Source organism: Carcharodon carcharias, chromosome 3, assembly GCF_017639515.1.
Source record: "Carcharodon carcharias isolate sCarCar2 chromosome 3, sCarCar2.pri, whole genome shotgun sequence".
NCBI lineage: Eukaryota > Metazoa > Chordata > Chondrichthyes > Lamniformes > Lamnidae > Carcharodon > Carcharodon carcharias.
The window spans coordinates 197,742,886-197,756,986 of NC_054469.1; the positions used below are offsets into that span (position 1 = coordinate 197,742,886).

General features: G+C 42.4%; 1 protein-coding gene across 2 annotated transcripts in view; it reads left to right on the plus strand.

The window, feature by feature from the left end:
• Positions 1–14,101, plus strand: part of LOC121276445 (oxysterol-binding protein-related protein 10-like) — a 246,346-nt gene that overhangs the window by 195,833 nt on the left and 36,412 nt on the right. The gene's annotated exons all lie outside the window — the stretch shown is intronic.

A 14,101-nucleotide genomic window follows, 5' to 3' on the forward strand; every position in this document is an offset into this window, starting at 1 on the left:
AAGAGCCATAGTGACCTGTTGTTGGTCGGTGCCTAGCTAGACCCAGGGTCTACGGATGGTGCTTGTCATTCCTGCAGATGACCGAGAATCAGTGTCACTGAGGACTGCGCTAGTCCAGGGAACTGGTCGGTCACATCTGCCACCAGCTGCAGGATTTGGCACCTCAGGGACATGGAGAGCATCCACTGCCAGTGACTGCAGTGCTCAGTTTTTACATCAGTCACTCCTTTCCGGGCTCCACAGATGACCTTTGTGGGTTATTGTAAGCCTCCTTGCTCAAATGCATCCATGTGGTCATGGCTGCCATCTTCGCGAAGGCACACAACTTTGCATTTTGCCTGGGATCAGGATGCAAGAATGCTATGATTTGCCCAGATCTCAGGTTTCCCACAGGTGCAGGGTGCCATCGGCTGCACTCATGTGGTGCTCAGATCTCTGTGGCAACAAGTGGTCAACTATGTCAACCACAAGGGCTACCACTTGCTGAATGTTCAGCTAGTGTGTGACCACCACAAATGCATCCTGCAGGTCGACGCAGAGAGTGTCCACGACTCCTACATTCTCAGTAGGTCTCAGATCCCTGATGTCTTATCGGGTCCAGAGAGGCTGCAGGGTTGGCTCCTCAGAGGATGTGGTTGATGACACCCATGCGGTGACCTCAGAGTGCAGCAGAGAGAAGGTACAACAATGAGGCTTATGCTGCAACTTGCACCATGGTGGACCAAACCATCGGAATGTTGAAAATGAGGTTCCGGTAGCTTGAACCGGTCTGGTGCAGCCCTGCAATATGGTCCACAATGAGTGTTACACATCATCATTGCTTGCGGCGCCCTTCACAACCTGTCGCTGCAACATTAGGAGGAGATGGAGGAGCAACACGTCTTCTTCGATGAGGGGAACGTCGATGGGGATGAGGGTGAAGTGGTCCTCGAAGGCGAGGATGACGGCGATTAGGCCATCGCACTAGCCAGACAAGGCAGGTATGCTCAGGAGGCCCTTATAGCTGCTAAATTCATGGAGGATGATTACGACATGCAATAAGGAGACACCATAGCAGCTGTCACATTGCAACTGTGTACGTTTGACTCCTGTCTGGCTGATGGCAGCGCACTTAGCCTTTGTGATAAGGCTCTCATCATGGAGACGCAATGGATGCTCATAATCGCTACATTCCAGGAGGATGATGACGACATGCAGTGAGGACACCATAGATCCTCACATAGCTTATGTGAATGCCTGACTCCTGTCTGGCTGATGGCACCTCGCTTGCGCTCTGTGAACAGGGTCATATCATGGAGATGTTGCAGAGAAACTTTTAACTTCTCCTGACCCTGTGGCATCCTTCTTGAGCTGAACCCTTCAGGACCAGACTGTCAACAGACATAGATGTTGATGAGATGGGGGACCAGCCGCACCTCAAAGGTGCTGGGAGCACACAGAGAGGATGACAGAACTCTATGGCGCTGGGCAAGGACATTTTGGCAGCAATGATGAGCCCCATCGAGGTGCAGGCATGACTGATGTGACCAGTGACAGTGAAGGTACAACATCAATGTGCTGGGAAGGTAGCACAAAGCTCAGGAAAGAGGCTCTGGACTGAGACACCTGCCTTTATCTTGTGCAGGGACCAAGGTTTCACATCTGTGTGACACAAACACTGCTTATCAGAACAAGGAGCCATAGGCAAAGAAACATTCTTGGGAGCTTATTAACAAAGTGAACATTATGTACAAGTGGTTAACACCCGTGCCTAGGCTGTGCAACTACATTTTCTTAATGCCATGAAGACATATTAATGTATACAGTGTTAGTGGAAATTATTTCTTTTAAATAGAGGTTTAGTCTGTGTGTGTTAATTGGATTAAAGCCAGCTACTCTGGGTGCTTTGATGTATGATAGCTTTGAGAGGCAAACAGTAAGATAGAGGGTACATTTGCATTTTGTTGAATAGAGCATTCAAGAGTGGGAGTGAAATCTTGCACCTAGCTAGGAGACACCAAACAATGTTTGTATTACTAATAAAATTGGTACTATTGAAAGGGGTTCAAAGGGCCTTGTGATCCAATGAGAATTTACATTCATAGGGGAAGGCTGGGTATAACAGGAAAGGATTTGTGTGTGTGCAGGTCAGTGGCATGTAAGATCTAAGCCTGTAAGCATACCACTGCATCTGCAAAGGAACCAAATTGAAAGGAACCTCATTTTGAATTCAAAAGCTGAAAAATGCTTTGTCTGGTGCGTGTTTAAGTCTCTTGGTTATTATTGCCTTAATGGAGATTTATTTGGGAATTTGTTAAAAAAGTTATGATAGTAGTAATTTGTAGCCAGGTGTATGTGTTTAATTTGTTGTAAAATAATAAATGTTTCATTTAGTTTGATATAAAACCTCTTGAGACTTGGTAGTCTTATTCCTGAATTTGGAGCTGCAACTCAAAACATACCAATTGAAAATATAGATTATCATAGTTGTTTAACGTTTCCCTCTGGGACTTGGAATAACTTAGCCTTTAACAACTGCTGTGTCATAACACTTAACTTCCTAACTATGCTGCTTTATCTTGGTGCTCCCCGACATCCACAGCGGAGGTGGAGGCAGCCTGCTGACTGCTATGCCCTGTCAGTGATGACCTTGACGGGTGTCCTCTGAAGGACCAAGACTAGGAGGACGCCGGCCTACTTTCGGCATCCTTCTGTGTGGCAGTGGCACCCTCCTTGGCCTGTGGACCTAGATTTGCTGGGGTCACAGGAAGAGGGGATTCAGATGGGCTGGATGCTCCCGGAGTCACCTGAGTAGATGGCTCTAGGGTGTACACCTGCTGATCCTCTTCCCTATGGGTGCCTGAGGACCCCTGACTGATTCTTTGCGGGTAAGGGGAAGCTGGAGTGAGATCGAGCTGCCTGTACCCCTGTCAAGTACACACTGTTGGAGGCCATCTATGGCGACAGCGATGGAGTTCAGCCCGTGCATCAGTGTAGGTCTCCATGGTGGCTGCCATCCTACCAGTATTGACCTTGGTGCATTGGCATGCAGGCGCTGTCGCCTCAGACTAATGGTGGATGGATTCCTCCATTGTGCTTTGCAATCTGAGGAGTGCAGTGGACATCCCTTCCTGATGTTCCCAAGCTTGCCTTTGCAGCTCCAGCAACTGAGATATGACCGAGTCCAGAGTTTTGTCGTCTGACTTGGGCTCAGCAGATTTCTGCAGTCTTCCGAGTGCAGGAAAACTAGGCAGTCCCTGTCTCCACCTGCTGTGGATCAGATAGTGTGATGTGCTTGCCAGGTTGTGACTCCAAGGCTACTATAAAGCTTGGTGCCACTGAGGCGTGTGCCTCTACACTGGTGGAGGGTGTGAGTGAGCGTTATTATGGTTCTTTAATGAAGGTTTCAGCAGATTCCTCTTCTGAGGTGTCTTCAGGGCTTGAGTTGAGGGCTTGGGTCTGGACTCCCTTGGCTGTTTCCCAGATGTGCCTACGAAAGCAAGGAGAGATAATTAGCACATGGCAGTGGCCTGTAAACAGGACACATCACTCTCAGGATTGTTGTCTGATGGATGTTGCACTGCTGGATCCTCACTTGGTTGAGCACTGCCGACCTCACTTTCAGCACAGGAATGGTCCAGATCTTTGCCAGCCAGCTGGAATACTCTATTTCAAAGTCCATGAGGACCTTGCTTTCAGGCATTCCTCCACCAGTCTGTGATGTCTACCTTTAGTTTTGTGCCAGCTTGTCCTGAATGAAGACAGATGGAGAGAATGTAAGCAGGATGCCTACCAGGCCAGATGATGAGTATGCCTGGCATGTGTGGGTGGTGAGTGGTGCCATGGATTTGATGAGGACAATGAAGGTATGTGTGAGCGAGCGAATGGTGTTGTCCCTTGAACTGGCAGTGAGTGTGATCCCTGTGGATTTGTGATGGGTTTGTGAACGTATGCATTGAGATTGATGAGAAGATTGACTTACCCTGGCGGAACGAGGAGATCAGTCATCCTCTTTCGTCACTGGGTGGCTGTCCTCTTTAGCAGGGGATTGGCAGTGACCATTGCTGCTACCACCTCCCAAGCTGGATTGGTGATGTTGCTGCCCCTCCTGTGGCCAGAGCAGGGGTGGAGGACTTCACACCGGGTCTCTATGGCATCCAAAAGGAGTTCCAGGGACGCATCACTGAATCGGGGGGCTGCTGTCTTCTTGCTTTTCTGGACCATGTCTTCTGTGCAGCAGTCCTGGACAGGAACTATTGAGAGGTATACATGGGGCTGCACTTTATATATGGTGCCATGAGTGTGAGGAAGTGGTGAGATGATCTTGTGCCAGGCAAATCAGAGGCTACTCGGCAGCAAAACGACGTGTTTCTCGGGAATGTATGATTAATGAAGCGGGATTGGGATGAGGCGGCATGAAAAGCCACCATTGCGGGTAAAATGGTTTTTTTCCTGCCTGCTACAAATCTAGGACGATTCCCCCCATAAACTCTGTTTCGCTCTCCATAGATGTTGTCAGATCTGCTGAGTGTTTCTAGCATTTTCGGCTTTTATTTTCAGATTTCCAGCATCTACAGTGTTTTGCTTTTGTATCACTAGAGATAATCTGGTCCTTATCACATTGTTGTTTATTGTACCTTGCTGAGGATTGGTTGTTGCATTTCCTACATTACAACAATGACTACATGGCAAAAGTATTTCATTTATGTGAAGCTCTTTGGGAGGCCAAGTCGTAAAAAGTGCTAAATATTTGTTAGGTTTCATTTATTTTTATTTAAGTGGTGTAGATGAATGTTTATTTATAGCGTTGAACATAGATACATGGAATTTTATATATTATTTGTCTTTTCTCCAATAAATTGTTTTCAAGAACATCGTTTTTATATTTTGGAAATAAGAATTGAACTTTTTAAATTAAACTCACTTCACTATTGCACTTCTGAGCATTATTATGAGAGCTTCTGTACAGTAGTTTCAGTACTGCTTTCTGTACAAAAAAAGCTTCCCTCCACCAAAAAAAAAATCCCTGAAGGAAATAATCCCACAAACATCAAGGTGAACATTTTAAGAAGACCCATGTGTAATGAGGTAAACCAAATGACTTGCATTTCTGTAGTATTGGTATGGTAGGCAAAAGAAAAACGATGAATATGACTTGTATATTTGTTGACTGAGCATAAAATAATATGAATTTGCTGAAATTTGTTGTGTGGGCTCACCCATAATAGAATGTTGCCTTAGATAAAGTAATAGGGTTGCTGAGGGACTTGCCCCCTGCTGGTAGTCTATCATGTTAAGGGTGGATAGGGAGGAAATTGGCAGGAAAAGGGGAGGAAAACCTTGGTAATGTCATGCTGCTTGTCCTTCATTTAAACATTAAAATTTTTAAAAACATATGTATTATCCTTCCTTCTCTGGTATTGCTTGTGGATAGTCAGAAACATAGTGGGATGTTTAATTTAACCCCTCAAAAGGAGATTTACATTGAAGATTTGAAATAAATACTGAATATAGGATAGTTGTTGCATAATCTCCTATACGATCAGGACACAGTGACCTTGCAAACAGATCCATAAGCATTTATCAGCCATCAAAGTGATGCTCTTGTGAAATAAAAATCCTCTCTGCATGGTTGTTACTTCGTCAGTCAATCTTACTGGTTCTGTTTTCCACTCATAAGAACATAAAAAATAGGAGCAGGAGTTGGCCAATTGGCCCCTCAATCCTGCTCCCTCATTCAATAAGATTATGGCTGATCTGTTTGTGGCCTAAGGTCCACTTCCCTGTCTGCCCCCCATAACCTTTGATTCACTTGCCAATCAAAAATCTGTCTAACTCAACCTAGAATACATTCAATGACCCAGCCTCCACTATTCGCTGGGGAAAATAATTCCAATGACTAACCATCATCTGAGAAAAGAAATTCCTTCTCAGCTCTGCCTTAAATAAGAGACCCCTTATTTTGAAACTGTGCCCCTAGTTCTAGATTGCCCCATCAGGGGAAACATCCTCTTGGCATCTACTCTGTCAAGCCCCTCAGACTCTTACACATTTCAGTAAGATCACCTCTCTTTCATCTAAATTATAATGAATGTAGGCCCAACCTACTCAACCTTTCCTCATGTGACAAGCCCCTCATCCCAGGATTCAGCCTAATGAGCCTTCTCTGAACCGCTTCCAATGCAATTATGTCCTTCCTTAAGTAAGGTGATCAAAACAGTACTCTAGGTCTGGTCTCACCAATTCCTCTATAGTTATAGTAAGATTTCTCTACCTTCATACTCTTATCTCCCTCGCAATAAAAGCCAACGTTCTGCTTGCTTTCTTAATTACTTGCTGTACCTACACGCTGACTTTTTGTCATTCATGTACAAGGACACCCAGGCCCCTCTGCACCACAGCATTCTGCAGCCTCTCTCCATTTAAATAGTACTTTGTTTTTCTATTCTTTCTGTTGAAGTGGACAGCCTCACCTTTTCTGACATTATACTCCATCTGCCAAATTTTTGCCCACTCACCTAACCTGTCCATATCATTTTCAGACTCTTTGTATCCTCCTCACAATTTGCTTTCCTACCTATCTTTGAATCATCAGAAAATTTACAGTCAGTCTCTTCATCCAAGTCATTCACATAGATTGTCAATAGTTGAGTCCCCAACACTGATCTTATGACATTCCACTAGTTACTGTTTGCCATCTCTGAAAATGCCCCATTTATCCTGACTCTGTTTCCTGCAGGTTAGCCATGGTAATTTATCACCTGCAACACCATAACTGTTATCTTGCGTGGTAACCTTTTATGCGGCGTAGCCTTGAATGCCTTTTGGAAATCAAATGCACCACATCTTCTGGTTACCCTTTATCCACCCTGCATATTCTCAAAGAGCTCTAATAAATTTGTCAAACACTATTTCCCTTTCATAAAACCATATTGACTCTGCTTGATTTTATTATGTTTTTCCATATGTCCTGCTACTACCTCTTTAATAATGGATTCTAGCATTTTCAGAATGACAGATGTTAGACTAACTGGCTTATAGTTTCCTGCTGTCTGCCTCCTTTCTTTCTTGAACAGAGGTGTTACATTTGCAGTTTTCCAATCTGCTGGGATCTTTCCAGAATCTAGGGCATTTTGGAAGATTACAACCAAACTCTCAATTATCCCATTAACTGCAGATGCTTTTGATTGTTTTCTGTCAGAGCAGCCAGATGCTGCCTTAGTTAAGCTTCCTTCGTAAAATTTATTAGGACATTCTTTTACAACACAACAATGTGGAACAAGATCCAGTTCTTCCATATTCAAATTTCTGTAAATGTTGATTTTGAATCACAGAATCACAGAATCTTTACAGTGCAGAAGGAGGCCATTCGGCCCATCAAATCTGCACTGGCTCTCTGAAACAACATTACATACATATGAACATATATATGAACATACAAATTAGGAGCAGGAGTAGATCACTTGGCCCCTTGAAACTGCTCCGCCATTCAATAAGATCATGGCTGATCTGAATGTAACCTCACCCCCACATTCCTGCCTACCCCTGGTAACCTTTCCCCCCTCCCTTATTAATCAAGAATCTATCTAGCTCTGCCTTAAAAATATGCAAAGACTCTGCTTCCACCACCTTTTGAGGAAGTGAGTTCCAAAGACACCCAACCCTCTGAGAGAAAAAAATTTTCCTCACCTTTGTCTTAAATGAGCGACTCCTTTTTTAAAAAAAAGACCCCTAGTTCTAGATTCTCCCACAAGAAGAATCATTCTCTCCACATGCACCCTGTCAAGTCCCCTCAGGATCTTAAAGGTTTCAATTAAGTCACCTCTTACTCTTCTATATTCCAGTGGATACAAGCCTAACCTGTCCAGCCTTTCTTCATAAGACAACCCGGCCATTCCTGGAATTAGCCTAGTAAACCTTCTCTGAACTGCTTCTAAAGCATTTACGTCTTTCTTTAAATAAGGAGACCAGTACTATACATAATACTCAAGATATGGTCACAACAATGTCCTGTACAACTGAAGCTTAACCTCCCTACTTTTGTAATCAATTCCCCTCGCAATAAATGATAACATTCTATTAGCTTTCCTAATTACCTGCTGTACTTGCATACTAACCTTTTGTGATAACTGCACTAGGACACCCAGATCCCTCTGAATCTCAGAGCTCCTCAATCTCTCATCATTTAGATAATCTATTTTATTCTTCCTGCCAAATTGAACGATTTCACATTTGCCCACATTATACTCCATTTGCCAGATCTTTGCTCACTTACTTAACCTATCTTTGCCACTTTGTAGGTTCCTTGTGTCCTCTTCATGATTTACCATCCTCCCTATCTTTGTGTCATCAGCAACCAAGTCATTTATATAAATTATAAAATGTTTGAGGCCCCAGCACTGATCCGTGTGGCATTACCACTGCCAACCAGAAAAAGACACATTTATTTAAGCCAACTCCTTGCTTCCTGTTAGGTAACCAATCTTCTATCCATGTCAATATGTTACCCCCTACACCAAGAGCTTTTATTTTCTGCAATAACTTTTGATGCACTTTACCAAATGCCTTCTGGAAATCTAAGTACAGTACATCCACTGGCTCCCCTTTATCCACAGCACATGTGACTCCTTCAACAAACTCCAATAAATTGGTTAAACATGATTTCCCTTTTACAAAACTATGTTGACCCTGCCTGATTGCCTTGAATATTTCTAAGTGCCCTGCTACAACATCTTTAATAATTACTTCTAACATTTTCCCTATGACAGATGTTAGGCTAACTGGCCTATAGTTTCCCACTTTCTGTCTCCCTCCCTTTTTAAATAAAAAAGTTATATGTGCTATTTTCCAATCTAATGGAACCTTCCCTGAACCTAGGGAATTTTGGAAAATTAAAACCAGTGCATCAACTATCTCACTAGCTACTTCTTTCAAGACCTGAGGGTGGTCTATCCAGACCTGGAGATCTGTCAGCCCGCAGCCTCAACAATTTGCTCAATACCACTTACCTGGTGATTGTCCTGAATTTTCCCAAGTTCCTCCCTCCCTTCCATTTCCTGATTTACACTTGTGTCCTCTATAGTGAAGACTGAAGCAAAATACCTGTTTAATTCATCTGCCAACTCCCTATCAATTCCGTTATCAAGTCCCCAGACACATTCTCTATAGGACCAATGCTCACTTTGTTAACTCTTTTCATGTTTAAATATCTATAGAAACTCATACTACCTGTCTTTATATTACTAGCTAACTTTCTCTCCTGCTCTAATTTGTCCCCCCTCATTAATATTTTTTGTCATTCTTTGCTATTCTTTATATTCTTTCCAATCATCTGACTTGACACCCGTCTTTGTATAATTATATGCTTTTTCTTTAAGCTTGATACTGTCTTTAACTTTTTTAGTTAAACAAGGATGGTGGGCCCTCCCCTTGGGATTTTTCTTTCTCATTGGAATGTATATATTCTGTGTATTCTGAAACATCTCTTTAAATGTCTGCCATTGAACGTCTGTTGACATAACCCTTAACCTCATTTGCCAGTTCACTTTAGCTAGCTCTGCTTTCATGCCTTCATAATTGCCCTTACTTAAGTTATTAAATGCACTCATTTCTCCCTCAAATTGAATGTAAATTTCAATCATATTATGATCGCTGCTACCTAGGGGTGCCTTCACTAGGAGGTTATCTCGTTGTTCAATATCAGGACTAGTATAGCCTGCTCTCTGGTTGGCTCCAGAACATGCTGTTCTAAGAAACTATCCTGAAAACATTCTATTAACTCCTCATCTATGCTAGCTTTGCACATCTGATTTTACCAGTCTATATGTAGATTAAAATCCCCCATGATTATTGATGTACCTTCCTGGCAAGCTCCCATTATCTCTTTTATACTCTGTCCCACTGTGTGGTTACAGTTAGGGGGCCTGTAAACCGCTCCCACATGTGACTTCTTGCCTTTACCATTTCTCATCTCAACCCAAACTGCTTCTACATCCTGGTTTCCTAAATGTAGGTCATCCTTCTCTAATGTGCTAATACCATCACTAATTAACAGAGCTACCACTCCACCTGTTCCTAGTTTTCTGTCCTTCCAAAATGTCACATACCCTTCAATATTCAGGTCCCAATCTATGTCATCCAGTAGCCATGTCTCTGTAATGGCTATCAGATCATACTTATTTCTTTCTGTTTCATTTAGTCTGTTTTGTTTCGAATGCTACATGCGTTTAGATACAGATCCTTTAGTTTTGTCCTTTTATTTTTTTTTAGTGTCTAGCCTTATCTGCTGATTTACTCTTAGACTTGTACTCTTTGTCCCTTGCTGTCACGATCTGTTTATCATTTCCCATATTAATACCTGTCTCTCTTGCCTTGTCTCTACTCTTTGGTTTACTACATCTTCCCAAATTTCATCCCTTGCCCCCACTATTCCGTTTAAAACCCTCTCTACTTCCCTAGTTAGGCAGCTCGTGAGGACACCAGCCTCAGCATAGCCTGGACATGAATCCCAGAATCCTTATTCAGGGATTTCATTGTAGCTAAATGGATTCAGTGAGCCAGAGGAGTAAAATGACGCGTGGTAACGTTGGGCGGATGTTCTGACGCCACCGCGCGTCATTTAGATTTTCAGTTCGGCTGAACTGTCAAAAGCCTATTAAGACATGTTTAAAACTAATTGAATCAATTAAGTGAGCTGCCCACCCAACTTTATCGTAGCTAGCACATCCACTATCTTTGCAGCTATCTGTTTTAGAACTCTAGGGTAAAATTTTTAGCTCAGCTGGTGGGCGTGTGCCCGACCCGACTGAGTGTAATGATGTGTGATGACATCGGGTGTGGGTCCCGACATCATCACGCACTCTCGCATGATATTCCGGTCAGCGGGCACGCGCCGGAGTTGGCAGCGCACCCGCCAACAATCAAAAGGCTATTAAGGCCACTAAAAAGGTAATTAATGTAATTTTTTTGCTGCCCGTCCAACTTTACTGTTGCGCAAAGTTTGTGCCCGTCTGGCTCACACTGACCGCCCCACCCCCCACCCCCACCGAACTCTGTTCCTTCTGGGAGTGAATAGGTTAAAATTGGAGCTGATTACAAATTATTCAAGGTAGCAGAAATTGGTCAGGATTACTGTTGTTTGTTAAATAAAAAACCCGTTTAAGTGCGAGTTGTTGTAGGACACAGTCATAGTCATCAAAAGACAAATTCAGGTTATATTCTGGAAGGTGCATAGCCCTTATAATCCCATTGAATTTGCAGATATTGGCAGTGATAGGCTTTCACAGTGATTATTGGATTGCTCCAAGATATCCACCAAGCTGCATAGGAAGTGGATAGGAAGAATGCTCCTGCATCTTACAGCAATTATAGCAGGCAAGTAGCCATTTTCTTCCAAAAGTCAGCACTAGAGAATGCATTTGGCAATGAAGCAGATTCTTAACTTTAAGGATTCCATTGGAAAGAGAAGATACTGACCAATCCTTAAGCTCCCAGCAGTAAGCTGTGTTCTTTCTCAGCCAAGATAGCCTTGAATTAACCCCAGCTAATGTTTGATGCACAATAGTTGGTGATAAATAAATTGAATAAAGATTAGGTAAAGCATTCTGCAAATCTCAGGGTCCCTAGGTCCTGGTATCGGACCTTGAAGCAGTTCCTTAAGATCAGAGGGACTCATTGATTTTTTAATGGATGGCTCATGAGAGAAGGTAATACTCCTATTTCTCTACAATCAGTGTGATATTCCTAAATAATGACTGTTACTTTCATCCCAATACAAACCTGTAGCATTCTATTGTATGAGTTTGTCCTTCTCTTCACCCATCACCAGAAGTGTAATAACGTGCTGCTCCTCTCCACTGTAGTCATTCCCTTTGCACAATACACATTTTATAAAATGTTTCCAGCAAACTAATATAAAACTACTCTTCCTTCCTAAAACCAACTTGTGGATTTAGAAAATGTTACAGAGCTAAAGCAGGCTATTTGGTCTATTAAACCTGTGCTGGTGTTTTTCTTCACATGAATCATTTAGTTTAATCCCACGCTCCATACTTTTTGATATTCTTTCTCAAAAAGCTATCCAATTCCAATTTAGAAGTCTTCATGAACTCTGCTTCAACACAGCTTATGATTGAAAGTTTCACATGCTTAATAATGTTTCCTTAAAATAGCTCAATAAAACATACCTTGCAACTATGAATAGTGAACCCCAAAAATGATAGATTGAGAAAGTGGACAATCTCAAAATCTACCTGTTATTAACCTGTGTTTTATAAATTTAGCCAAATTAATAGTCAAAATCAGAGCATATAATCCATAATTTCCAGAAAAATTGTCTTACAACTTCAGGTGCCCTCTTCCCACAGTTCATTTTCTTTTAGCTTGTTTTCCTTTTCCTCTATAGAGTAAAGAGTTAACTCTAACACTACCCTAATAATAGCTCCTTACACACAGGCTCAGTAGCTATGTCATAATGATCCCACTCAGAGAGAAGTGAGTGAGAAGATCCTAAGAGAGGAGCAGTACATTTCTGTCCTGACATTCTGTAATCTTGTGTATAGTTAGTTATGTTAATAAAAGTATCTTTAAATAAAGATCTTTGCCTCCAGCCAGTCCTCTTACGAGAACAAGATATCCAGTGGCCAGGATTTTCCAGTGGTCGGGCGGGCTCGGTGGGAGTGGGAGGGGGCAGTCATGGAGCCAATTAAAGCCCACACTGTGTGGATCACAAGTGGTAGCATCTGTGCAGGTGGGGGGAGGAGGTAAAGTCTGGTGCTGCCTGCAGTTTGCGCTTGCGAGCGAAAGAGCGTTTCAATCTCCCTGAGGCACAGAGCTGACTCGGGGAGATTGAAGCGTTTTTTAAAAAAACAGCTAAAGACATTAAAAATTTAATGAAACATGTCCCCTCATGTGATTGTTTTTATTTTCAAAAGAAAGATTTTATTTAATTAGTATTATCTTTAGGAAACCTCATCCTGCTCTTGGATGCGGTTTCCTAAAAAACGCAAAGGCCGCTTGGCCTTTTCGCCTGCCCACCAACCGTAAGGTTGGACAGGCAGTATAAGATTTGACTCAATTACCTTGTTAATGGCCCTAATAAGCCTATCAATTATCGGTGGATGCGCAGCCGACTCTGGCGTGCACCTATTGAACGAAATATCGCGTGAGTTCGCGATGCGGGACGCACACCCAACATCATCACATGTCATTTTACGTTCTGGTGTGTCAGGTGCGCGCCCGTACGCTGAACGTAAAATTCTGCCCAATGTCTTCTAAGACAACCCAACAATAACAGCTCCTCTTAAACAGAACATATGATGTTGCCTTTTCAGCATATTACTCAAACTGACAAAGCTGCTGGTAGCCATTTCAAAGAACTTATTCCAACTCCTGTTGCACACAGTCTTCCACAATAATACAGTAAGCCACATCTTTTTAAAAAAAGTCAAAAAAAACCTTTAGATGCCTTTTAAAAACAAATTAAAAAAATACTTGAGAAGAGGAAAAGAAACAAAAATGTTTTGTGGAGAAAGCCATGGGTTGATAAATTGCAAGTGACGATGTGGTGGAAGGCACAGATTTAAGGTAAATGGCAAAAGAAGCAATAGCAACATGAGGAAAAACATTTTTATGCAGTCAGCGGTTAGGACCTGGAATGCACTGCCTGTGTGTGTGGTGGAGGCAGATTCAATTGAGTCATTCAAGAGGGAATTGGATTATTATCTGAAAAAGAAGAATGTGCGGGGCTATTGGGAGAAGACAGCAAAGTGGCACTAGATGGGTGGGATGAACTTTTTCTGTGCTGTAACTGTTCTATGATTCTATAAGATTGTTCAATTATCAAATATTTTACTATTGCCTTCTGTGACATCCTACGTGAAAAATCTGAAATTGTTTGAATCCTTAGCTGCACAGTACTAATCTGTGATAAGGGAAGGCTGGAATGAAAAAAAATTGCATTGAAATTGCAGTTCCATTGAATATCGCACACTTACAGGCAGTGATAACATTTTCAAGTACAGCTGAGAAACTGCTTCAGAATTATTTGAACCCTCCCGATAGGTTACACTTTGAATATTACCATCTCCCAGATCCTTCTGTTTTCAGTATAGTCCTGTGATAT